At 31.7% G+C, this 26,541-nt stretch overlaps 1 protein-coding gene across 7 annotated transcripts in view; it reads right to left on the bottom strand.

Annotated features, from left to right (window-relative positions):
- LOC131674343 (ephrin type-B receptor 1-B) overlaps nucleotides 1–26,541 on the bottom strand; it is an 819,189-nt gene that overhangs the window by 212,887 nt on the left and 579,761 nt on the right. The window lies entirely within an intron of this gene.

The raw sequence follows: 26,541 nt of genomic DNA, 5'->3' as shown, positions 1-26,541 counted from the left end.
GTTTAGATCTCAAAAAAATTTATATTCTAAATACACTGCCGGTCATCTACTTTGGAGCCCCCGTCGCAAAATTAGTCAAAACTTTCAAATTCAATGTCTCTGGTAAAAATTAACGTACAGAGTCACCCAGGGGCATGTTTGAGAGGTATTTTCAAGCGCTTTCAAATGGTATGACACATGGATGCCATAAATTGTTTTTCAATTTTTTGCAAGCAATAATTCAACAATGAAAATTCGAAAAATTATTTGCTAACTGAAAATTTGCCAAATCCGGAAAAAAAATCTTACAAAAATTTGAGTTAGAGCATTTTTTAGCTTTTATCAAATTCTATCCGAATCACTGGTCAAAAAATTATTTTCGTTAAAACCGACGCGCGCATGAGCATTTTTTCCGGGAAGTGACAGTTTTTTTTAAGATTTTTTATTTCTATAAATTCTAAAAATTCAAAAAAATGTATAGGAGAAAAAATAATTGCTTTGCAAGTGGAATACTGTAATATATTTTTTCAATTTTATCGAAAAAAAAATTTTGTTGATTTAAAAAAATTTTTTTTTTTACAGGTGGTACGCCAAAAAGATGAAAAACTACATCAATTTTTTGTTCACTCATTCAATATCATTCCATAGTAAATATCATGAATTTTGCAGAAAAATGAATTCTTTTTTTTTTTTATTTTAGAAAAATTTTCTTTTTTTTGCAAGATTCAGATAGAGCTTGATAAAAGCTAAAAAATGCTCTGACTCAAATTTTTGTAAGATTTTTTTTCAAGATTTGGCAAATTTTCAAAGTTAACAAAATTTTTTTCGAATTTTCAATGTTGAATTATTGCTTGTAAAAAATTAAAAAACAATCGATAGCACTCATAAGTCATACTATTTGAAAGCTCTTAAAAATACCTTTCAAACATACTCATGGGCGACTCTGTACCTTAATTTTTACCAGAGATATTGAACTTTAAAGTTTTGACTAATTTTGCGGCAGGGGGCCAAAAGTAGGTGACCGGCAGTGTGAATCTTACAGTTCAATAAAAGAAACACTACAATAATAAGTATACCATTAAATTATTCCTGACTTAAAGAAAATCTTTCATGTATGAAGCTTATTATACTTTTCTGGGGGTATAATAGTCATTAGACATAATAGATGATATTTCTTGAATAGTTTATGGCTATAAGGCTAGCTTTTCAATATAAAATTTTTGGATTCATTTTCACTTGAGATCGAAATTTTTTCAAACACTTTAAATAAATAAGTTAAAATGAAAATAATTAAATTATAAATTTATTGGCATTGCAAAGTAAGCAATTGATAAAATTTGAATTATGAAATAAGATAAAGTAACAATAAAATTGTAGTTAACGAAAAAGATTATTTTAAATGCTATGAAACTGAATGAAATTTTAGGGTCATCGTACGTCTACTGTAACAGTCAGAAGCATCCAAATAATATCTTTAACTGCTTGTATTACTTTTGTTATATATTTTTTATTGTTTTTTTTTGTTTAGATATCTACTAGCATGTATTTCAGCTTGCTTCAATTATTTTATTTTTATATGTCATCAGAAGGAATTTAAACATAAATGATTGTTGAAAAAGTTCACTTGTATTATATATGAGAGATAGTATGAGTGAGTTTGTGCCACGGATGCACGTATAGATATGATATAGTCCTTCATAGAGCAGCAATATGATATTAAACTGACTGCGTGAGCTAATGATGAGTCATACACATACTTTGAGTACATCAAAAATAGCTGTAGTTTAAATAAATGTTATCATGATTAAATCTGTTCATCATATTTTGATATTATTCAAACCTGGTAGTACAGCATGACGTGATGTTCTGCGGATAAGTTAAATGACAGGAAATATTTGTAGTAAACGAGCTACCTTCAAAACTTATCGGCCAGATATTGATAGCTACATCAGTCGTTGTTACGCAATTTACATCGTTCTAATATATAAATTCAACAATATTGTCCGGTATAGTTGAGTTGCTAACATAATATTAGGGCATATTGATATCTGAAAATACAGAAAATACAGATCCTGATTCACATTTATCATTGGAGCAACTACTTTCTTTCGTACTATGAGTCGTTAAAGAAATGACCCTGGTGTACCGACATTTTTTTATCGACTTCGGGTATACAGATATCGGTGTGTATGTCGCGACTCAATGAAAGTCCCCATGCTGTTTTACTGATCGTCCCCATGCCTCATGCCCCTGTGATGAATAATGGGTGGAAAAGAAATAATACAATTTGGTATATGTTAAAAAAAGGTTTTTTATTCATTTATAAGAGATATATACAATAAGATGTTCTGAACATATGATGTTTTAAAATTGTTTAAAACCTTCTGACTTTGGGATTGATTTGGAGTGAATGAATATTTTTATGTATCTGATTTCCATGTAGACTGTTTGTCTTCTTTTTTATTTTTCAAGCTCCCGTTGGTCTTTGGGAGACGAGTGTACTGTGTACTGTTATTTTGTTGTTTTGGCCGTTGATGATGAATGAAAATGTATTCTAATAAGTGTGGTTTATAATAGAAACTTTTTGCTTATATTATAGAGGTATTGCTCCTGCCGGAGAAAAAATCAGGATGAGCCTCGTTTTCGTTCTATACCCAAGCTTTCAATTGTTCGCTTTCTCTTTGAGGTTACGTATATCTGAGTAAACGTTAATGAACTTCATATCGAGTTCTTCTCTGTTAAGATCGATGTATAAATATATTTCTTGTATCTAACATTCCATTTAGTTATAGATTTTTGTATATTTTGGATTTCTTTCAACAGACTATTTTGTAATACAGGTAATCACGTTTACTCTCAATATTTTCTAGTTTACGTCCAAATACGTCAACACTCACTTTTGACATTATGGGAAGGAACTGGTAAACGAATTGAATAGTGATTGTAGTGGAGGTAAGTGAAAAAAGCAATACTTTAATTTTCATTTGTATTTATTTTTTTCAGTAAAAACATTTAATTACAAGTTATCATCATAAATATCATTATATTTATACAAATTTTACATGTCCACTTATAGAATTATACTTAATTATACAATCATGTAAAATTAAACAGTATGCCGCTATATCATCATGAATATACTTTTTAATCTAGAATTCTAAATGTATATCGAAAGCAGCTTGTTTCAGTGACTCGTTCTGTTTTTAACAATTTATCACTATCAATAGTGCATTTGTAATAAATTAGTTGAAATTGTACATACACATATCGTATAAGAGATAGTATTGGTTCTTGTCGATGTCAAGATTCAAATTGCCATATGAATATTGTTAGGAGTTGAGAAAGAGTTTTACATTAGTTTTGCTACAATGATCAAAATTGCTAGTATTTCTCTTCTAGTCAGCTTTGCGCTTAGTTTGAAAATCGAGTATGATACATCTTGGTTTTTCTAATTGATTGGACGTTTTGATAGTCCAAATATATTAAGATGTTTGTGGAAGAGCTGGATACTTATAAAGTTTCCATGATCGCAAGCCCATAGGAATTGGAACATTTTTTTTAATTAAACTTGGAAAGCTGTATTTTACACTTATCTGGCATGATAAACATAAGTCATCAACCAATCATCATCAGCACCAATCTACACACGATTGCAATCTACTGATTGCATTCTGATTATCTATTGATCGAGTTAAAATAAATTTATGTTATACACTCACAATAACCTTTTGATAATCTTCTGCAAACTCTAAGATCATTGAAAGTGGTAATGAAATATCAAAGTTACCATTACTACCTAATATATTTCGAGTTTTTGCAACGTCAAACCATTCAGTTTTTTCAAAAAATCTGCTTTAAGTTTGATTGAGTAAAACTAAACCTTTTATAGTTAATCCAACATTTTTACATTTATCTTCTCTAAAGTATTAATTTCGAAGTTCGATTTGCGAACTCCGTACCAGTAACTACAGAACTATCATTTCTTGTTAGTTTTCCAACTATTTGTAGAGAACTTTTTGATGGTAAATGATATAAATCTTGATATTTAACTGCGATACGAATTTCATCACTATTATTAAAATTTTGTGAGATATATGGTTGATGTGCATGAACTTCATAATGAGCGATAGACTCATCAAAAACGACTGGTATTTGTACATTAAGTATTACCTTCATCTTTTACTTGACAGCAACAAATGAATACACACTTTAATTTTTCAAGACTTTGATGTTTTTTCTTCTTTTTCCTTGAGCGATCCTCGCGACAATATTGAGATTGAAACTCTTCAGAAATTGAATTTTGCGACGTGTCAGACTTTTGACTATCTGTCGTGGACTGGTTTTCTGAGCATATAATGGAACACTTATATAGTCACTACCTACTTTAGAGTTATAAACTATTCCTATTATGAAACTCTTTTTATATGTAAACAAATTGATATGACTTCACCTCGAAAACTAATTAAATCACCGTTTTGATCGACTAAACGTTAATTTAACAATTAATTACATTGACAGTTAAATGCAAATAAATGATATGTTTAGGAATTTCAATGATCTTGTAACCAGATGATACGGCTGGAAAGAACTCATAAATGCCGTGTTTTTTATTGTGATTGATATAAGCTCCCGATGTTATGTTACACTCAACACGTAAAGCATTCACTTTGAGAATGGCTACAGGCATGTCGGATATATGGTTTATATTGACTTTCAACAATCGTTGTGTGAAGCTGAGTTAATGTCCAATTGAGTTAAAATGATTGAAAATCAATTACTTTATTGCATGTAATTTTGCTACGTAAAGTATTATTTTTAGTCTTGATGTTTGATTTCTATTCCTAGTGGCTTCAGTTTCTTTTGTAAATATCAATCAATATCATCAATTTCATAACTGCCCGTGAGTAGTTTAATCTTTTGCGAACCAATTTTGAACTTATTATGACCAACATCAATGTTTGGTATTACATTGAATGTAAGTAATTCTACTAAATCAAGAACATAAGTTTTATCTTTGCCTAATTTAATGATTGGGAAGTAATATGTTTCCAATACAGATGATGTATCAGACAAGCTTAGAGTGAATGATTCAACCATGATGAATAATTACATCAGAATGAAATCTTTATTTGTCAAACTAGCTATTAATACAAGTTGTAATTATTATTATGTTCAAGTAAACCACAAAAAAATTTAACCATAAATTATCGCTTACATATCATACGTATTATAAGTTTGATAGTTTTTATACGAGTAATTGTTCTTGATTCGATCAACTTTGAAATATTTGATGAGATCTAAAGGTAATATAATAATAATCTAAAGGTAATACCACGGACATGGGGAATCTTCAATTAACGATCATACTTTTTATGTCATAATCTATTAAAGGACGATGTGGTAATCTTACTTCGAAGTTTTTTTTATCTTCTCATTTTTTTCTTAACTTTGTATTTTAATAACAGTTTTCTTTTTAGTCATCATTATTCTACCGGTTTTATTGAGGAATAAGCCAACAACCTTTTTGATGAGGTTTCAAATACAAACCTTTACCAAGTGCTAGAGTTTCAACGCGTTTATTTTACTTTGTTTGTTCTTCCACTTGTTTTTTGGCTGCACTCGCTCGCTTTATACCTTATACTACTCCGGCCGCACCGCCTGCTAACGATCCAAGTCCGCTAAATCCAGCAAAAATAGGTATAAGTGCTGGAAGAAATCATTCAATTTTAGGTATTGGAAGAATTCTTGGTAAACTTATATTCTCCTTTTCACAGCAGTTACGATGGTTTTACGAGCTGCATCTAAAACATTCTTAATAACAAGTTTGGAATCATTGCTAGGTGTTGTAGCTTTTTTGTGACGGCGATAAGTTTTTCCAGAGTTAGGGTTCTTATTTTTCTGAAACGTTTCTTAACAAGCAGTTTTCCTTTTATTCTTTCGATTTTTTCTAACACCCTTTCCAAACTTGGTTTTTGCCTTCATGATATTTGTAACAGCGTAGCGGTAGCTTTTTCACCTAAACTAGCGCCAGAACTACGTACACCAACACTTTATTCGCAACGTTTCACGCTTGAATATCTTGATTCTGTAAATAAACAATATCATGTTGTTTATATGCACTGCCCAGAGAGAGTTAATGTCAGGATCACTTTTGGAAAATGGAGAAATCGTTTTGATAACTCCCACGAGCCATGCAATGGGCCCATGCTCGAGCACCGTGTCACTAATTATTTTAAAGGGGAAGGTATGGGAGGCTTTTTCACTCCACTGTAGTAGTGATAATGGGCCTCGTCACGAAGTTGGCGTCTAGACGGGCGCACACAATGATCACTTTCAATAACCTTTAACCAAATTTATTACTCAACACGTTTCACAATTATAAAGAGAGGCGACGCAGATTTTCGCGTCGTCCTCTGCGGCTGCACGCCTTCCCTTGTGCGAACAAACGCACGGGGGCACGGTATAATAAATTGAGAGGAACTCAAAGCAGGGTATCACCGTTTTCGCCGTTTTCACTGTACTCGCGGATGATTGCGAGCACCTTGCCAATCCGTCGCGCACTCGCGAATAAAGAAAGAGAGAGAGAGAGAGAGAGAGAGAGAGAGAGAAAGAGAGAGAGAGACGACCTGACCTGACGAAGGCTGCTGGCAGAAACTGCTGCGGGTACTGCAGGCAGGTTGACGGCAGGTTCAGATGAAGTCTTTAAGGCCTTGGGCGTCACTGGAAATCTTCTCCTGGCCGCAATCTGCTCAGCGTCGTATCGATCCTTTGTCTCTCTGCTAGACTATTCGGGTTCTTATGGTGCGCGCGCTCTCGGCCGTCAAAGTCGATCTTTTCCTCTCAAGATCTCGGCTCGAACTCTCTCCCTAATCGTGAGCGTACCCGCTCGAGCAACACTGGCGGCTTCGCTCTCGCGAGCGGATCGCCGCGGGTCGCTCGCGCTCGCTTACTCGCTACACGCGACGCATCAATCTTTCTCTTCTTTTTGCCGCAGCCGCTCTCGCTCCTAATTGGCTCCCAATGACGATGCCCAGCACAGGTATTGGCCCTGAAATAAAGCCGTGCGAGCGTCGGTATCGATTCTTGATTTTTCACCACGCTCGCCAGGGTTACAGCGAAGGAGCGAGCTGCGATAGAGAGAGAGAGAGAGAGAGAAAGCGAGCCAGACAGGGCCGGCCATTCCGGCCAGGGCCCCGTCATACAGGTGATAACATAGATATGATTATGAAAGAATCTTTAAATTTTTAAGAAGAGTTCAAAGACTCTAACGTATATATTGTCGAGGAACAAAATCATTTTCGCAAGATCATCTGAAACACAACTACGTCGCTAGGCAAACCAAATTAATCAAGGCGAATATACAGTGCCCGTCAATTGCTTTTGTCCACCCAAACAGAGATATCTCAAAATTTTAAAGTTTAATATCTTAGTGAAAAATTGATGTACAGAGACCAGCTGGGACGCGTTTGAAAGGTCTTTCCAAGAACTTTTATATAATATGTATAGCAAATATGATTAGTTCATTCTCTAATTGTTTCTAACGATAATTCGTCGTTAAAAATTTGATTTTTTACCCACCTTCCACTCAAAAAAATTGTACGAGTGCATGACTTTGAACAGTTAAAATACATAGATGAAGAAGTTGAAAATCACGTAAATATTGATATTGAATTACACAGGCCGATAAATTTCTCACCCAGAAAACGGGACGTTGTGTGCCCGAAGGATTTTTGTGCGCTGAATCAGACGTCAGGTTTTCGAGATATCCTAACCTAAAAGAGCGAAAAACACGGTTTATTGCTATATTCGAGGTTATGTGATACCGTGAATAATTTTTTTTTCAAAAACGGGTAATACCACCACAAAGGAGTACTCTTGCCCTTTAAAAGCCATTTTTTAGATTTAAGATAACTTGTTTTTCATCGAGATATCACTGATTGAGGTTAAGTACTTTTGTAGTTTTGTAACAACATTAAAACAGCCTATATAGCATATGTGAAGCTATAACCCCAAGTTATAAGTGATCGGATTTGATCGAAAAAAAGTATGTATGGGTTTTTGGGAATGCTGATCACAAATATGAAGTCAGATGGTAAAGATTAAAAATGGCGGCCCAACATGGCGGACCAAAAATTTTATAAGTGATCAGATTCAACATTTAAGCATGGACTTTTTGGGGTTGCTGATCACGAATATGAAGTCAGATTTTGATATTAAGGAAATTTGGATTTTTAGGATGAGAAATTAGAGTCGAACAGGTTACAGAGCTCTTACCCCCTCTCCGTAACCCCCGAAGCATCTAGACCACAACACTTAAAACCGAAATTCCTTAACTACCTAGCCCTGTAACGTGCGAGGCTAGAAGTTCAAACTCTTGAACCGAAATTTTCTTCACCCCCAATTCTTAATCCTCAGTTTCCTTAACGTAAGAGCACCGGAGCCTGCGAGCCTATAACCCCAAACCTTTAATCCCCAGTTTCCTTAACCCTCTAGCCCCGTAACCTGCGAATTTATAAGTTCAAATTCTCAAACCTAAATTTTCTTAACACCCTAGCCCTCTAACCTGTGAGTCTATAACTCCAAACCCTAAATCCCCAGTTTCCTTGACTCTCTATCCCCGTAACCTGCGAGTGTATATTCTTAGTCCTCTAGATTGGATAACCTCTGAACCCTGTTACTTGCAAGTGTATATTCCCAGACCCTTGATTCCTAAATCCATTAATCCTTTCAGTCATTCAATGAGTACGTGAATTCAATCGTAACTTTAATGTACCACTCGTAAATTTGTGAGTTGCTGTTCCAATATAGCAGACCAAATATTTTATATTTGATCTGATTTAAAAAAAATATTCTTTACATTTTTACTTATTTATATATTTGAAAAATCGTTAAAGTCATATTTTATGAAAGAGAATTTGATTGTGAAACACTCTCTTATTTCTGGTTCCAATGCAATCAAATATTTTTGGCCTGGTTCATTAAATCCGCCATTTAAAATTTGCAAAATATGACTTCATATTCGTAATCAATAACCAAAAAACCCATGTATATATTTTTTTGTTCAAATCCAATAAAATATAAAGTTTTTGGTCCACCATATTGGATCCGCCACGTTAAATTTGCAAAATATAACTTCATATTTGTAATTAGCGATCTTATAGACCCATGTGTATACTTTTCCAGTTGAATCCATGTCACAAAACATTTCTGGTCCAAAAATATTGGATTGGTCATTTGTAATTTTCAACATCTGACTTCTTATTCGGGAAGCATTCACGAAAACCCATGATTTACAAAAAATATACATTTTTTCGATCAAATCCGATCACTTATAACTTGAGGTTGTAGCCTCACATATGCTATATAGGCTGTTTTAATGTTGTTACAAAACTACAAAAGTACTTAACCTCAATCAGTGATATCTCGATGAAAAACAAGTTATCTTAAATCTAAAAAATGGCTTTTAAAGGGCAAGAGTACTCCTTTGTGGTGGTATTACCCGTTTTTGAAAAAAAAATTATTCACGGTATTACATAACCTCGAATATAGCAATAAACCGTGTTTTTCGCTCTTTTAGGTTAGAATATCTCGAAAACCTGACGTCTGATTCAGCGCACCAAAATCCTTCGAGCACACAACGTCCCGTTTTCTGAGTGAGAAATTTGTCGGCCTGTGTAATCAACATCAATATTTACGTGATTTTCAACTTCTTCATCTAATGTATTTTAACTGTTCAAAGTCACGCACTCATACAATTTTTTTAAGATTTATGAAACTTTGATTGATTATTCGCACACTACACATGCGCAACATAAAACAATCAGACTTATATATATATATATGTCTGATTATATATATTGTTAAGCAACAATTTTTTTTTTATTTTTTAATATATATATATATATATATATATATATATATATATATATATATATATATATATATATATATATATATATATATATATATATATATATATATATATATATATATATAATTCTATATTTCAATTAATTAGACTGATATTAATTATGTACAGATCTACAATATAATATAATTAGACTACAATATTATAAGACTTTTATACTAACATATTCACTCTCACAGAAATATTGAACCAACTAAAATTAATTTTCGAATTCAACTCTTGATATTGCGCACTCTTGACAATGCGCAACATAGAAAGTTTACATATACTTTAAGGTTCAAATCACCATATGCTGTAATTTCATAAACTCTCATACGACTTTTTTAACAAGAGTTATACACTCATACAATTTTTTAAAAAAGAGCTCCTAAAAATTAAAACTTACTGCGTACTCTTACATTGACTTTTATTCGTTTCTCATCAACTAATTTGGATGTTTTTTTTTCTAAACTTGATATATCAAACGTTAACGAAAGAAATTACAAAGTTGTTTTCATTTACATTCCTGATTCCATCCATAGATTTACAACAATACATTTGTAAAAGTAGATTTATCTCTACTATAAATAATTCAATTCTGCTATTGCTTTATAATAAGTTCAGTTCCAATTATGTAAAACTTCCTTTTATTAAAACCACATAACATCTTATCTTACAGATAAAACTTTTCTTTTGTGAATTAAAACTTTAGATAATATTAAAATTATTAATGATGAAGGAATAATGTGTAACGGTCTAGTTTGATTTGCTCGTTTAACACATTTGTATTAAGATAGCATGCTCATCGTTTAATGTTAAAAAAGTATTAAGTCTTAGAGGATTTTTGACTTTACATAACATAAACAGATAGTCAACTCATATCCAAATAAAGAGCGTGACGTCATAGGTAGCCAGACCTTTAAATTGGCGACACAGTTTTCAAAACAAAGACCTTTAAATTAATGGAAATATTATCATAAGCCTTTAAAGGGACTTATAATTACACAGGCCGACAAAAAATTTTACCAAGAACCCGAGTATAGTTTTCCGAAGATTTTTTGCGCGCTGAATCCGAATCCGAGGTCAGAATTACTCTGGTGGCTCCGGTTTTCGAGATATCCTAACCTTAAAGTGCAAAAAACGCGATTTTTGCCTATATTTGAGGTTATGTAGCAAAGAAAAGAAATTTTTTTTCAAAAAACTGTATACATCAAATTAAAGTATGAGTTTTCTTCTTTCAAATGCCGTTGAGTATGCTCGGATATCTTTTTTTTTCACGAAGTTACACAAATTTGAAAATTTCAAATTTTATGAATTTAAAAAGCACCACACCATTCAGTCCAAGCTATCTAACAAGTAACCATATTAAAGAGCCACTCACCAATTTAAACCAAACTTGGAAATATGACAAAACACTAAAAAATATTGTGAGCATCGTGCTTCTATTTACAAAATGCTCTCTTACGGGTAGAAACCACCCCTGCCAACCCCTAAACAGGCTCACCCACATAAACCCTGGGTAGAGCAAGTTTAATTAACTGCTTTTTGATAAAAAAACTCATTTTCTAATCACAGGTATGCGTACTAATATGATCTAGATAGGCCTCATCCCCAAATACCTCCTCAACCCTTTAAAACCAGCCCTCCCAACCCCTAAGCAGGCACACCCACATGACGCTGGGTAGAGCAAGTTAGCCAAGTGCTTTTTAATGAAAAAATTTAATTTTTCAATCAAAAATGGGCGCACACATCTTTACCTAGATATGCCTCATCCTACTTTTATTTTCGACCCTTAAACCCACCTTTACCTTCTCCTAAGCAGGCTAACCCACATAAACTTGGGTAGAGCATGTTTAATTAAGTACTTTTTGATAAACAAAGTAAATTTTTAACCACATATCGGCTTACTAATTACATTCTTGATATGTGTAATCATTATACGTACACCATTACAACCCTTAAACTACCTCTTTAAACGCCCAAGCAAGGTACCCTACCACTGTTCACCTGTATCATGGTGAAAAGGAGATCAGTTGTGCTACCGCGCAGCCTCTTTCATCCGACCAATCATGTTCTCATCCAAATCGCCGCCATATTAATTTCTTAAACTAAGCCTGTACACCCTAAAATCTAATACTCTAAGCCAACTTTCTTAAATATTCACCATGTCAAATCCACTCACCCCGAAATTCATACACACAAAGAATCGATCAGTGACTTGTTTTTTCTTTTAGGGCCGGGTGTGTAAGCGTGAGTTTCGTTGGCTCGGGATGTGTAGGTTTGAAGTGGTGAGTTTTGCTTGTGTGAGAAAGTTGAGGATCTGTGAATTTAGATGAGGTGTATTAGTTTGTGGATTTTATGATGTTTTGGACTTGGATGTGTACGTGCATATGTGTATGGGCAGCCTCTTGCTACGTGAGTTTAGGAGTATGTGTGGACTAAATACGATACTGTTTTGTAAGAATTTTTATTTGAACTTTTAAAAATTAAAAATGGTTTATTACCGCTCTCAGCCGAACCCAGAGTCACGAAACGTGGACGTGGCGGTATTGACTCCTTTCGTTTTTATTTTGTTTTTTTTTCATTTTTTATATTTTTTTTTATTTTTTTGAGAATTTTAATTTTAATAAAATTAATTCCTTCATCGAATTTCACATGATTAAAATAGTTTACCCAGGGTTCTATGATTAGCCTGCCCAAGGGTTTTTAAGGGTTGTACATGTATACAGGGATAAGGCATATCCAGGTTAAGATGTGTATGTCTATTTGTGATTAAAAAATTAATTTTTTCATCAAAAAGGATTTAATTAAACTTGGTGTAACTAGGGTTACGTATATAAGCCTGCAAGGGGTAGATAGGGGTGGCTTTTAACCCTTTTCGGCATACATTTTTCTATTGACTATTCTGGCTTAAAATTTCTTACTCAGGGGTTTTCGGGGTCGCTGAATACGAATCTACAGTCAGAATTTTCATTTTTGAAAATCCAAGATGGCAGATTCAAGATGGTGGATGAAAATCATAGAATTAGCATATTTTTGGTTGGAAATTAGTACTCGGGGGTCTTCGAGGTCGCTGAGTTCGAATATACTACCAAAATTTCGTTTTTTCAAATCCAAGATGGCGAACGCCAGATAGCGAATTCAAAATGGTGGAGGATATTTTTTTGAAATCAATATTTCGCTCGAAAAATAGTAACTTGAAGGGTTTCCAAAACCCCCGAGAATGAGTTTTTTTTACCGAAAAGCAGTTGATTAATCTTGCTCTACCCAGGGTCATGTGGGTGTGCCTGCTTAGGGGTTGGTAGGGGTGGTTTTAAAGGGTTCAGCAGGTATTTGTGGATGAGGCTTATCTAGGTCGAGATGAGTACGCATACCTGTGATTGGAAAATGAGTTTTTTTTATCGAAAAGCAGTTAATTAAACTTGCTCTACCCAGGGTTATATGGGTGAGCCTGTTTAGGGGTTGGCAGGGGTGGTTTCTACCCGTAAGAGAGCATTTTGTAAATAGAAGCACGATGCTCACAATATTTTTTAGTGTTTTGACAATTTTCCAAGTTTGGTTTAAATTGGTGAGTGGATCTTTAATATGGTTACTTGTTAGATAGCTTGGGCTGAATGGTGTGGTGCTTTTTAAATTCCTAAAATTTGAAATTTTCAAATTTGTGTAACTTCGTGAAAAAAAAAGATATCCGAGCATACTCAACGGCATTTGAAAGAAGAAGACTCATACTTTAATTTGATGTATACAGTTTTTTGAAAAAAAATTTCTTTTCTTTGCTACATAACCTCAAATACAGGCAAAAATCGCGTTTTTTGCACTTTAAGGTTAGGATATCTCGAAAACCGGAGCCACCAGAGTAATTCTGACCTCGGATTCGGATTCAGCGCGCAAAAAACCTTCGGAAAACTATACTCGAGTTCTTGGTAAGATATTTTTGTCAAATTCTGTCGGCCTGTGTTATCTTACTCCCAACACGAATATAATTTGAACACTTGAATTTTATTAAACGATGATATTTTAACGTAAAGCATAATAACTAATAATTTAGCGCAACTTATCAAAATAACTATAGCAAAGAAAATTAATTTCTGTTTGACGAACTAAAAGATAGATTGAATTTCATACAATTATAAATAAACATAGTAAAATATGGTCAATGGAACAAAACTGTTTTAGACCTACACTTAGATATGAATAATTCATAACTTCTATGATAATTTATATTGACAATTTTACTAAAATAAAAACTTTTACAAAATAGCATTTTCTCTAGACTAAAAATTCTATTTCACCTAAACAACTAATATGAGCTAATCAATGTTATACGTACTAGCGAGGTAGCGGGGATAATCTAAAGGAAATAGCTCCGACTCGCATCTATAAATACGCTCGTCGTATCTGTCTCGAGGCTTCACCGAGTAGTGATAAGAGCTCTGTTTGAATAAAAATCTATCTAACACCTATGATGAGTAATTCTTTAACAGTAGCAGTCCTTACTCGCCACCTTATCCTATCCTTCATGATTTCGTGCTTAACTTAAGAGAGGAATAAATCTCTTTATCAAAAGTAGCCGAATTATATGTTTCACTCTCTCCAATTATAATTTATACTATACACGTCTATAAGAATTGATAGCTACGCTGTTGAGCTCAGCTCAGTAAACGCATCAGTTTCTTTGGCACTTTGCTAATCATGTGGTAATAGACGAAAAAGAAAGCCTACTTGGAAGGTCACATAGTTCCATTAAGCACATTTCACTATTAGAAGAAATAAGAGAAAAGCGTAAGGTCAAATAGCTGAATAACAGAGAGTCTGATCACTCTTTCAATAATGTTTTTGTTCTAATGTACGATTCTGGATGACATAAGAAAGTGACGTTACAAATGACTATACAAGATCTTATCTTTGCAAATGAAATATTTTTGAATAAAATTATAATTAATAATAGCAAACAAATACATAAAAACTATTGAAATATAATAAAAATGTCTTGTTATTCATTTATTTCAGACTCCAAAATATAAGTTTACATAATTCACAATTATATTACTTTATATTCTCTTTACATTCTGTATTTTCATAAAATTTTACTAATGTGGGTTCACGAATTAACGACTACTCTTTGGGGAGGGGGGGGGGGGGACTCGTAGAGAAGGGGAAAGTTAAAACTTATTTTTCGGATTGGGGAAAGGTCATATAAAATTCTATTTTAATTTTCTTTTCAAAAACATGGTAAAAACTCTAAAAAATGTAATTTTAACACTTTTGCAACAAAGGAATATGGAGAGGGGGGAGGGGCTAAAACTCGTGGGGAGGGGAGAAGAGAACAAAACTAGAGACCCCCTTACGTCTATAGATATATAGGTAGATATATGAGAATATATATAGATATACTCCCGTATACGCACTATGTATAATTATGTAATAAATAAACAACACTTATTACAATCATTTATATTTATTTCATCGCTCACCTTATATAAGAACAAGAAATAGATAAAAAAGCAATAAATAAACACTAACAAAATCATCAACAGTTAATAAATAACCTATAGTATATGTGATATTACAAATTGCCTTTTATTTATATTCAGTTTATGCTCTCGTAGTCTCTCGCGTTATTGAATAAGAATTCGTTTGAAATTGACTTAAATATATAGGACGTTTTGTGTCAAACGGAACAAGGCTCTGCCCAAAATTCATGATAATGGATTTTAATGATCTTGAACTTAAAATATTTGTTAATAAAACCTCTTCATGGGCTAGTGTGGCCTTTTTAAAACATTCAAAATGGCGGCTCAATATGGCTTCCGAAAATTAGGAAAAATCAAGGTTTTGCAGATAAACGTTAGTAAAACAAAAAAAAGATACCCAATTCAATCGGATTTGGGTGAAAAAAGTTTGTTATTAGCATGCATAACAAGTTGAATAGGCAAGTTAGCGAAATCCATCATGGCGGATCCAAGATAGCGCCTAAAAATCGCCAAAAATTAATATAAATCGAAACTGTGACCCAAGATTTTGATATTTATATTCTTTAAATAGATTTCAACTTACAGAAATCTAAAATCTAAAATGGCGGCTCGAATTGACTCAAAAATTTCATTAAAACAGAGAAAAATAGTAAAGTTCAGGGGGAAATAGTCTTAGACGAATATATTACTACATAACTCATCAGCAAATGTTTGTTTGTGTTTTATACCCTGATTTTGATTTCATAAAATCATCATGGTGAATTTAAGGTGGCACCATAAATTCAAAAATCTTTGTGACTGAAGTAAATCAAGATTGCAATTTTAGATATTGACATTTACACTCTTTATATTTAACCCGAAAACTAAAATACGATCACACATTTTACATATAGATTTTCATAAAAATTCTAAATGGCAGATCCAATAATATCCAAAATGTTATTAAAATGATGTGAAATTTATTTCTCCATAATCCTGGTTAATAGTGTATATATTGAATGAGCAGCCACGGGCAATGGAATCCCATCCCCTGAACCTCGATTTTGACAGTAGCATTTCAAAACTTCAGCCCAACTAAACTTTGGAAAAATACTTGAGAAACAACTTAGTGATTTCCAGCTAGTTTTAAGATACCGCCCCCTCAGCTACGTGATCGTCACCTTAGTCCAGTGAGTCTGGGTGGTAGCACTCCGTTAGGATCCCTTCATCTGGGGTAATAGTCGGGGGTGAGTCTCCTGCTACAACCCGAATGATAGGAGAAAGTCATACAAATAAAATTACCCCAGGCGGATACAGAAAACAAGAATCTCGCAGTTCAGAAACTCTATAGGCTGTAGTCTTTCTACGAAAAAGAGAAGTTAAAGCAAAAGCCAAGGTACAAGAAGAAAAAGAGGTCTCGCAAAAGTGAAGCAATGCTTACGTGGACTGTGGGTATTCCTTCCACCAAGACCAGCAAGTCTCGAACGAAAGGTTAGCGTTCCACCAGGGTACAGCCAGTTAGCTGGTAGGCATGCGGAAATAATCGAGATCACGAGGTGCAGTTGGGAGCCAATCCATGGACTGCCTTTGGCAGAAATCATTATCTCTTGAAGATTCTTGCTATTTGAAATCATTCTAAGAAGTATAAATGTCAAAATCTAAAGTAATAGTTTTGATTTACATCATTCTCAAAGATTTTTAGGTTTCAGGTGCCATCTTAGATCCGCCATAATGATTTTATGAAATAAAAATTATGGTATAGAACAAAAACAAACATTTGTTGATGAGTTAATTATTAATATATTCGTCCGAAACTATTTTTCCTCTCAATTTTACTATTTTTCTCTAGTTTAATGAAATTTTCGGGTTAAATTAAGCCGCCATTTTTTATTTTCCATTTCCGAAAGCCTGAATATGAAATTCGAAACCAAACTGTAGCAACTGAGATGAATTTAAATAGTTTAAATGTCAAAATCTTGACTTACAGTCTTGATTTATATCAATTTTTGGCGATTTTTGGATTTTAAAAGCCATCTTGGATCTCCCATGTTGGATTTCGCTAACTTGCCTATTCAACTTTTTAAGCATGCTAATAACAGATTTTTTTCATCTAAATCCGATTGAATTGGGTATCTTTTTTTGTTTAGCTAACGTTTATCTGCAAAACCTTGATTTTTCCTGATTTCTAGAAGCTGCCACTTTGAATGTTTTAAAAAGGCTACACTAACCCAAGAAAAGTGTTTATTAAAAAACATTTTAAGCTCAAGATCATTAAAATCCATTAGCATAAATTTTGGGCAGAGCCTTGACACAGAACGTCCTATATACGTATATAAATGATATCAAACAATGAAAATAAATTCAAAAGTAATTCATAATAAATAATTTTAATATGTAAATTGAAAATCAATTTTATAAAATAGTATAATAATTTGGAATGCTATTAAGGAAAATAGTCTTAGCCATAGTTTCTCATGGTGTGAAGTGTTCATTGAGCAGAGCATAAGTCTATTTGAAAAAAAGGATATAATTCAGCCCAAGTTTCTCATAGCGCCAAATGTTCTACGAGTCGAGTGTAAATTATAATAGGAGATGATGTGCTTGCTAGCTAATCACAAGAGAGAACCAAGTTAGGTAGAAGCCAAGTTTATCCGATCTCAAGCGCTCACTTTGCAAGACTAGGAGAGAATCTCTTTATCTTGTTCAACTTGAGCTTATTTATACACAGATTTCAAGAAATCAATTTTGCTAGATAGCCGTTTTCACGTTCTTTTCGCAAATGTGCAAAATCGTTCTCTCTTATTTACAATAATAATAATAACGCTAAAGAAAAATTAAATAGTGTAAAAAATACAGTGTAATATAAGTAATTTGGGCATAATTCGAAATTATCACAAAAATCGTAGGTAACAGTTATTAACCAACAATTTTAATAGCGTCAAACTTACAATAAAATAATTGAAATTTTTTACATAGAAAGATAACTTATCGCTTGTAAAAGAATTTTGTAACAGTCCTATCTATGAGCTATTTTCTTATTTCCCTGAATTACTGCAACTCGTTAAACTCAACAATCTGTTTACATCAATTAGCATATTAAACGGCACCACCTCATATATTATATGATTGTCTTAGTACTAGAGTTAAATTTCATGACCATATAAGGAGCATGACGTCATCTACTTATAGATATAGATATAATAGTTTTTGTTATTTTATTAAAATATGTTAATTAAGAGTAATTTTGATGAAAAAAAGCATTTTTTTATAGATTTTAGGGCATATATTTAGATTATGATAATTTAAATTGCGTGTATCTACTAAATTATATTGAATTTTAATATGCAAAGCTGATTTGTTTATTACATTGTAAATATTAATTATCAGAATAATGCGAATACTCTAAATTCGTGATGATTATTTAAGTAACATGAGTAAGAAGTAGTTTCATGGATAACAGCTTAATTATTACTGTTATCAATAAATAAACAATTAATAATTTATTTAAACATATAATTGTATATAGATCGAAAGCGTTAATTTTGTACATAATAATGACAACTTATAATTTATTAATTTTAATTAACTAATCTAGTATTTGCATTATAAGATTTCACAAAAAACCGTTACAAATACGAAAATTTATTATAATTTAAATGTTATTAATTAATTTAAGTATTTCTTTTTAGAAATTACTTCTACTAGTGATAAACTATTAATCTATGTAAAGTTTTATTGTAAATAATATGCTATCACTTTAATTAACTTTATTAGTTAGTAACTTTAAACGATACTTTATGCGATAATTGTAAATTATACTAAAATGATCTATATTTACTTTTGTAAAGTTTACATGTTTTAAAATTTCATTATTACTGTTTATTCTCTTGTAAATTTGAAAAAATGATTTCGCACAATTGCGTAAACAACTCGAAGAGAGCTGTCCTGCAAAAATAGGCGGGAAAATCTGTGTATAAATACGCTGATTTTTGCACAAGCTAGTATTCACTCCTAGCCCTGCAAAGTGAGCGCATGAGATTGAATAAACTTGGCTAATACCTAAGTTCTTTTTCTCAAGTGATTAACTGAGCAAATCCTTTCTTTCCTATTGTAATTTTTGCTCGACTCATAGAATACTTTGCGCTATGAGAAACTTGGGCTGAATTACATTCTTTTTTTCAAATAGACTTATGCTCTGCTCAATGGACACTTCACACCATGAGAAACTATGGCTAAGACTATTTTCCTTAATATCATTCCAAATTATTATACTATTTTATAATAATTATATATATATATGATTGATATAAAAGATTTATATGATTTCATATAAAAGAATTACATTCTTTTATAAGAAAGACTTAAGCTCTGCTTATGGGACACTTGGCACCATAAGAAACTAGGGTAAAGTCTATCTTTCCTTGAAATCTCACTCATATAATTATATATATATATATATATATATGGGTCATTCTAATACTTCTCGTCAAAACCGTGCGCACGGGGTCAACCGATTTTGACGCCAATTTTTTTCTAGATTTCATATGTCAAAATATGACGTCTTGAATTTTTTCAGATTTTTTTAAGCAGATCTAGGGTCCCTAGATTTTTTCAAAGTCCCTAAATCGACCAAAAATCGGTCAAAAAATGGCCATTTTCAAAGTGTCATAGAATCGTCAATTTTGAAGCTACAGTAACGGGCGAGAGCTCATTCTCTTTTTCTTTTTAAGAGCTTTCCATTGGTATATTTCAAAATAAGTTTATGTGACCCGGAAGTAGCTAAACGGCCAGGAACGTAAAGCACATTTTATTCGATTTCCTCTTATCTTTAAAGCTCTGTAAAATTGTCAATTTTGAATATTTTTCATCGCACAAGACACCATTTTTTTGGTCTTTTCAAGACAAAAAAAAACAAGTCTTCATACGTAAGAAAATGTTCAAAATTGACGGAGATACTGCCCTTCCAAGTTTGCAATTTTAGCAAAAAACGCATTTTTTGCGATTTTTGAGTGCAGTTTTCAATACGTTTACCTATTTCTTTTGAGCTAAAAATTTCAGGAAATGTTCCAGAAGTGTTCAGAAATAGGGGGAAAAAAGTTCCGTAATTGGCATCGGGCTCCATCAAACGATAAATGGCATGTATTTTCATCAATTTTTTTATGTTTTTCCTCTATTCTTAAATAATTATGGAATCCTAAAAAAAAAATTTTTTCCTCTTTTCTTTGTCAATTACATTGCAAATGTTTTTCTGGTTATAGATATTTATAATATGTGATTTTATTAAATAAAGATAATTTAATTGTACCTGATAAATATACGTAGTTTTTGTGAGCGGTTTTGTAGAATATATTTACTTCAGCATACAAGCATTCATAAAATAAATCAAATGAATTGTAAATTGAAATAAATATCTTTATTTTTAAGCTATATTAACAACGTCAAACTCAGTATCAAAAGAATATAGTTTAGCTTTCATTGTATTTAAGTCTATGGGTAGAAAACAGTGATATTGCCTAGTGTTTTTAATAGTTTTTGCATTGTTGAATCTACTATCCTTCTTGGAGGAAAGCTTCTTTCCTCTTGCTTCTACGTCGTCATTGGAAACATATAGATATCTGAAATATTATCGAATCAATAATATATCTGATATATATTAAAAATATTTTTCAATAATTTTAACATACTTTATATCAGAGTCAGTTTTACTCAGATAATCGTACATCTGCTCGGCATCCAAAATGCAATGCCCTTGTAAGGCTGCTTTTCTTGCCCTGCGTTTTGCAGCAGCTCCAATGCCATCTGCAGCGCTTTTACCATGAGAAGTCATAAAAAAGTTGTATGATACAACTTTTAGACCAAAGTCCTCTTCATGGTAGCAGATATTAATCAAGTGATTTCTAAAAAAAAATAACATTCAATTGATATATGCTCAAAAATAATACAAGTACAATTTTGAAAGAAAAAGAAATGTCAAACCGCAAATTTTAAATGGAGAATCCATTTACTCTAACACTATTATGTATTCTCTTCTAGCAATTTAACATTTAAAAACGATCTTTTTTTAAATTGGAACATTTGTTTCCAGATCTCTTAAAGTTCAAGAATCTCTTTATCAAATCAAAGAAATTTAAAAACGACATAAGGGTGGAGGGCCATCACAGTCAACAATAATTAGCAAAATCTATAAAAATTATATATTTGAATAAATAGTATTATATCTTACTTATTTTTAAACTGGGTTGGAGCTCCATCACTGAAATAAATAAGCTGTGTTATCCAAGGAAACTCTTGCTTTATTTCATTGAGAATAGCTTCCTGGAATGCATTTACAGAATATGCTTGATGAGTTTTACTGTCCGAAATTACGCAATAACTTTGGCATGACACGTCACCAGTCCCATTATCTTTATAGTATAATACTCCAGTAAACAATGTAGCCTGCACATTGTTGAAATAAAGTCCTTGGGGTGAATTTTGAGCTATGAATGAATAGTTCTCGGCGAAATCTATAATAAGTACTGCAGTAAATCGATCTAGTGTTTTGCGACATTGACAATAATAGTCTTTTTGTTGAGAAGAAATAAAATGGTGCTGAGTTAAGTTGTATATATCTTCAGAAGTAGTATTTAAAAGCACCTCGAAAGGTTCGTCACACTCTATAAGAGATATTTTGCTGAAGGAAGTATTTTCTGAAGTATTACCAGCTACTTTAGTAGTGCTCCAAATTGTATATTTTACATTTCGCATTGACTCAATATCAATGCCATCGCTTAGAAATTGATACACGCTATCTTGAGATGGACAGCTATTGCATTTGCGGAACATGCAACATTTATTATTTGTTGAACAAACTGAAGCTGCAATAGCTTCTCTGTAGCTAATCTTGGGATTGACAGCTGCAGTTTTAAGTTTTACATTGTCATGAGTAGAACAAACGCAAATGTTGTGTGTACCCGGTTCTCCGGCAAAAAAACAATATGGCGGCTGTAACTGACAAAAAAATGCTAGGCATGGAATAGAAGATTGAGTAGTAATTTCTTTCCAGCTATTGTATAAATCTTTCTGGTCGTACAACATAATTCTTTTTTGGAAGACTTGTGGTTGTTGACCTGTGACTTTTACTGTGATTTTTTCTTTTGCTCCACTGCATTGTGAACTATTTGTGTCATCTAAATAGAAATTAACAATTTCTTTTCTTACTTCGGGAGAGTACTTCCAATACGTTTTTCTTTTTCGTAGGCTCAAAATACCTGTTAATTTATATGAAATACTATAAATTTAGTCACAAATAGTAGACATAATTTTTATACATCTATAATGAAAAACTAACACTTTGGATCATGGATTTTGCTGAACCTTTCACCATGGTTTTGTTTTATATTGAAATAAAAATCTACTGAAATAACTTGATCGGAACCGGGAATAGACACTCTCTTAAGATAAGTGTGCTTAACAATAAACACAGCATCGTTCATACAAATATTTCGAGCATGAAATAAAACAAGAAAATTTCAGTGTTTTTTTAATTGATATTCAAATAAAAAGCATTATAACATTTGCTCAAACTTTGAAGTATTATTCCATTAACGTTTTTCTATCTATTCTCCCAAACTTGTTAACCTCTGTAATTTCCGTCGTACTTTTTGCAAGCATTTTCAAGGCTGCCCCATAAGAGCCAATGTTCAACATACCATTTTCAATTTCATATTTTTCAAAATGTAGCCTTATAACATGGGTTAAAGACAATCACATTACATTCAGAATACTCTCAACTTTTATATATTCCAGTTTTATCAAATTCTGTTATTACTTTAATATACAGGGAAATGTCCTTAAGAATTCATATATGTTTTACAAATTTATGACCGTAACAGTGACAAAGTGCAACCACAATGTAAAAATAAAATATTTTTCTTGAAATATTTTTCTTGAAATATGAAGGGATAATATTTTTCATTAAGTTATTCATTTATGCGTGATATATTTAAAATGAAAATACGCAGTCATATTGTTTGAAGTTTAGTTGTTCATGCGCAAAATTTTATTCAATCAATTCAAATAATCGAAAATAAGATTATTATCTGTCTTGCTACAATTAAAAAGGTTAAATTATTTTTGTTGCCTAAAATGTGGTCTATTACCACTGACTCTTTAATGTATATGAACAAATCGTGGTGTAATTCAGTGCAAGTTCAGTGAAGAAAATTTCCCATGAGGTAACTATTATTCTGTTAGTGAAAAAGCAAACTTTTAAACCCAGAGTGAAAAAAATATGAAAACGCGTTGAAATTTTGAAATTTGGCTTGAAAATAGCTTATTTATTTTTATATTTTTTTTATGTAGAATGTAGGGGTCCAAAGTTCATAAGTTTTCCACAAAAAAAGTTAGTTTATGAGGTATGGAACTTCTTTAATGTATTTTCCTTCATGCATTTTTTTAAAATTCAACATTAATATTTTTTAAATATCACGATTTTATTCATATTACTTTTATACCATGGGAAATAATTCAATTACAAAGAGTTCAAATCTGGAGAGTTCAAATGATTGAATATAATTATTTGGAATAAATAACACAATTGAATTGATCTTCGTCAAAATAAAAGTTGAAGTACTATGTGTTGAAATTTCATTTTTAAGGTTTAAAAGATTAAGCAATATTCATGACCAGAAGGGCTTGAGTAATATGCAATGCATAGTGTACTTTGTATTTAATTAAATATTTTTGATTTAATTAAAGTACAAATAAATAAATATGAAAAAATTAAGTTAAATATAAAAATAATGCAAATTTATTATGATTACCAGTCTTTTCTCTCAATTTATTAGCTTCACTAAACATGTATCTGCTGCATGGAATGTACAGTTTTACATCTGAATATTTCCAAGTAGTAGGCAAGAGTGTCAATAAAGAAACTTTCTCATTATAATTTGTTGCAGGAGCATGATATTTCTTTTGAATATTAGTGACAATCTCTTGAAACCAATTGCCTTCATTTGACATTTGTTTGATATTATTGAATTTGGGTAACTCGACCTCATGTGCATTTTGAAAAACCTGGGATATCTGGTTTACAACATCTTGTAAAATACCAACACCTTCATTTATAATACGATCATCATTCAACTTTTGGCGCTTGAATGTTATATCAAAAGGTTCAAGCATTTGGGCAAGCTTTCGTTTATTCTGACTGTTTGATGTGAATTCAGAACTCGAAGAACTATGAGTAAACCCTGGTGTATTCTCTGTGCTGCTAATTTCTTGACTTTCATTACATACTAATGGACTGGATTGTGTACCTTTAAATTCAGCTTTTGAAGATTGTTGATATTTCAACATGTCAGAATTCAAGCGAACACTACAAGCATTGCACACCTTATGTTCCAAGCAAAAAGAAGTTTTGTGGACATTCAATAAATAATTTATATATTCTTGTTTCAAAAAAATTAAATCATCATCAACTTTTGTTCTATGCTTTTGAAATGGATCAATACAGTATTTAAACTTTTCTTCAAAATTTTTAATTTTTGTTGAAAAATCATCTTTACAATGTTTACATAATTTTTTACCAGGTATAACTTGACGATCACAGCTTTTTAAAATTTTTTCTGCTAATTTTAAGTCAATAATGGTCAAAGTGTTTGATATGTTTTTATCATGTACATTACAAGGATCACAACAATAACGCTCAGCATGTGAATAAAATTTAATATATTTCTTGTGATGATAATCACAAATGGATTTTTTTTCAAGACTGTTAAATCCTGGTACTCTTAAAGAAAGAAGCTGTAAATCTTCTACAGTCAGAGAATCGATTTTGTATATATCCTTATTTGCACGAAATCTTTCTTTATGGCACTCTTCATTTACAAGATCACTTATAGAGCAGCTATTTTCATTTGACATCTTATCACTTTGCACTAGCATTAAAAAAAAATTTATTATTTTCAATTTCTACGTCATAATGGTACGTTGATATTATGATTAATTGCAGCGAACTTAAATCAATGAACTTATACAGAATCATATTTATTGTAGAATTTTTTTCAGTTTTAAGGGCCATCCCATCCTCTTCATTAAATTAACTTAAAAGATTAAAAACCATTGTTGACGTTTCGCAAATCATTTATTGCCACTTCAGAATTATATATTTTATTTACACATTGTAGTAAAGTTTTTTATGATGATAGTTTAATAACATAATGTTCGTAAATATTGCAAGTAATTGTTAAGAAGTACATGTTTATTAAAATGTACGACAGATTCGTTCTATGTACCGTTATGAATCTGTCGTACACTTTAATAAACATGTACTTCTTAACAATTACTTGCAATATTTACGAACATTATGTTATTAAACTATCATCATAAAAAACTTTACTACAATGTGTAAATAAAATATATAATTCTGAAGTGGCAATAAATGATTTGCGAAACGTCAACAATGGTTTTTAATCTTTTAAGTTAATTTAATGAAGAGGATGGGATGGCCCTTAAAACTGAAAAAAATTCTACAATAAATATGATTGACAAGAACAAGGGTGAAAAAGTACAAGTTAACTTATACAGAAATTAAATACGAAGTCAAGTAAACAATGAATGCAACGGTAGAACACAAGTAAAAACACGGTTTAGACAGAGAAGCTGCATGCTAGCAACGAATATAAAATAAACGCAGAAGCGTCTAGTGATCCTATTCGCTACTTCATTACCTCGTGTCGCCCTCTGATGGATCAAAAATGACAACTGTTTCGGACTCAGAAAAATGATTATTATAAATGTGCGATCCTTTAAATATCAATTTGCTATACTTACACACTTATAATGAAAAAAAATACTCAGGATTCCAAAATTATTTAACAGATAGAGGATAATATACATAAGAGTGTTAGTGTCAATATATTTTTTTTTAATTTGCGGTTTGACATCTCTTTTTTTTTAAATTGTACATATATTATTTTTGAGCATTCATAAATACATGTAGAAATTGAACATTTTTCTGATATTACAAATGATGTGATGTTCGAATTTTTATCAAAATCTAATTGATATTTCACTAATTTGACGAAGACGATTTCCAAATTTTTTGATTCATTAAATATTTTAAAATATTTTAGTTACCGTATACATCAATTGAATGTTTTTTTTTGCATAACTTAATATATGTCTGGTCAAATTAAATTATCTTTCTAAAACCAAATA

Source organism: Phymastichus coffea, unplaced genomic scaffold (assembly GCF_024137745.1).
Source record: "Phymastichus coffea isolate CEN01 unplaced genomic scaffold, Cenicafe_Pcof_1.1 PCOF00014, whole genome shotgun sequence".
Classification (NCBI taxonomy): Eukaryota; Metazoa; Arthropoda; class Insecta; order Hymenoptera; family Eulophidae; genus Phymastichus; species Phymastichus coffea.
This window is presented reverse-complemented; position numbering and strand designations above follow the sequence as displayed.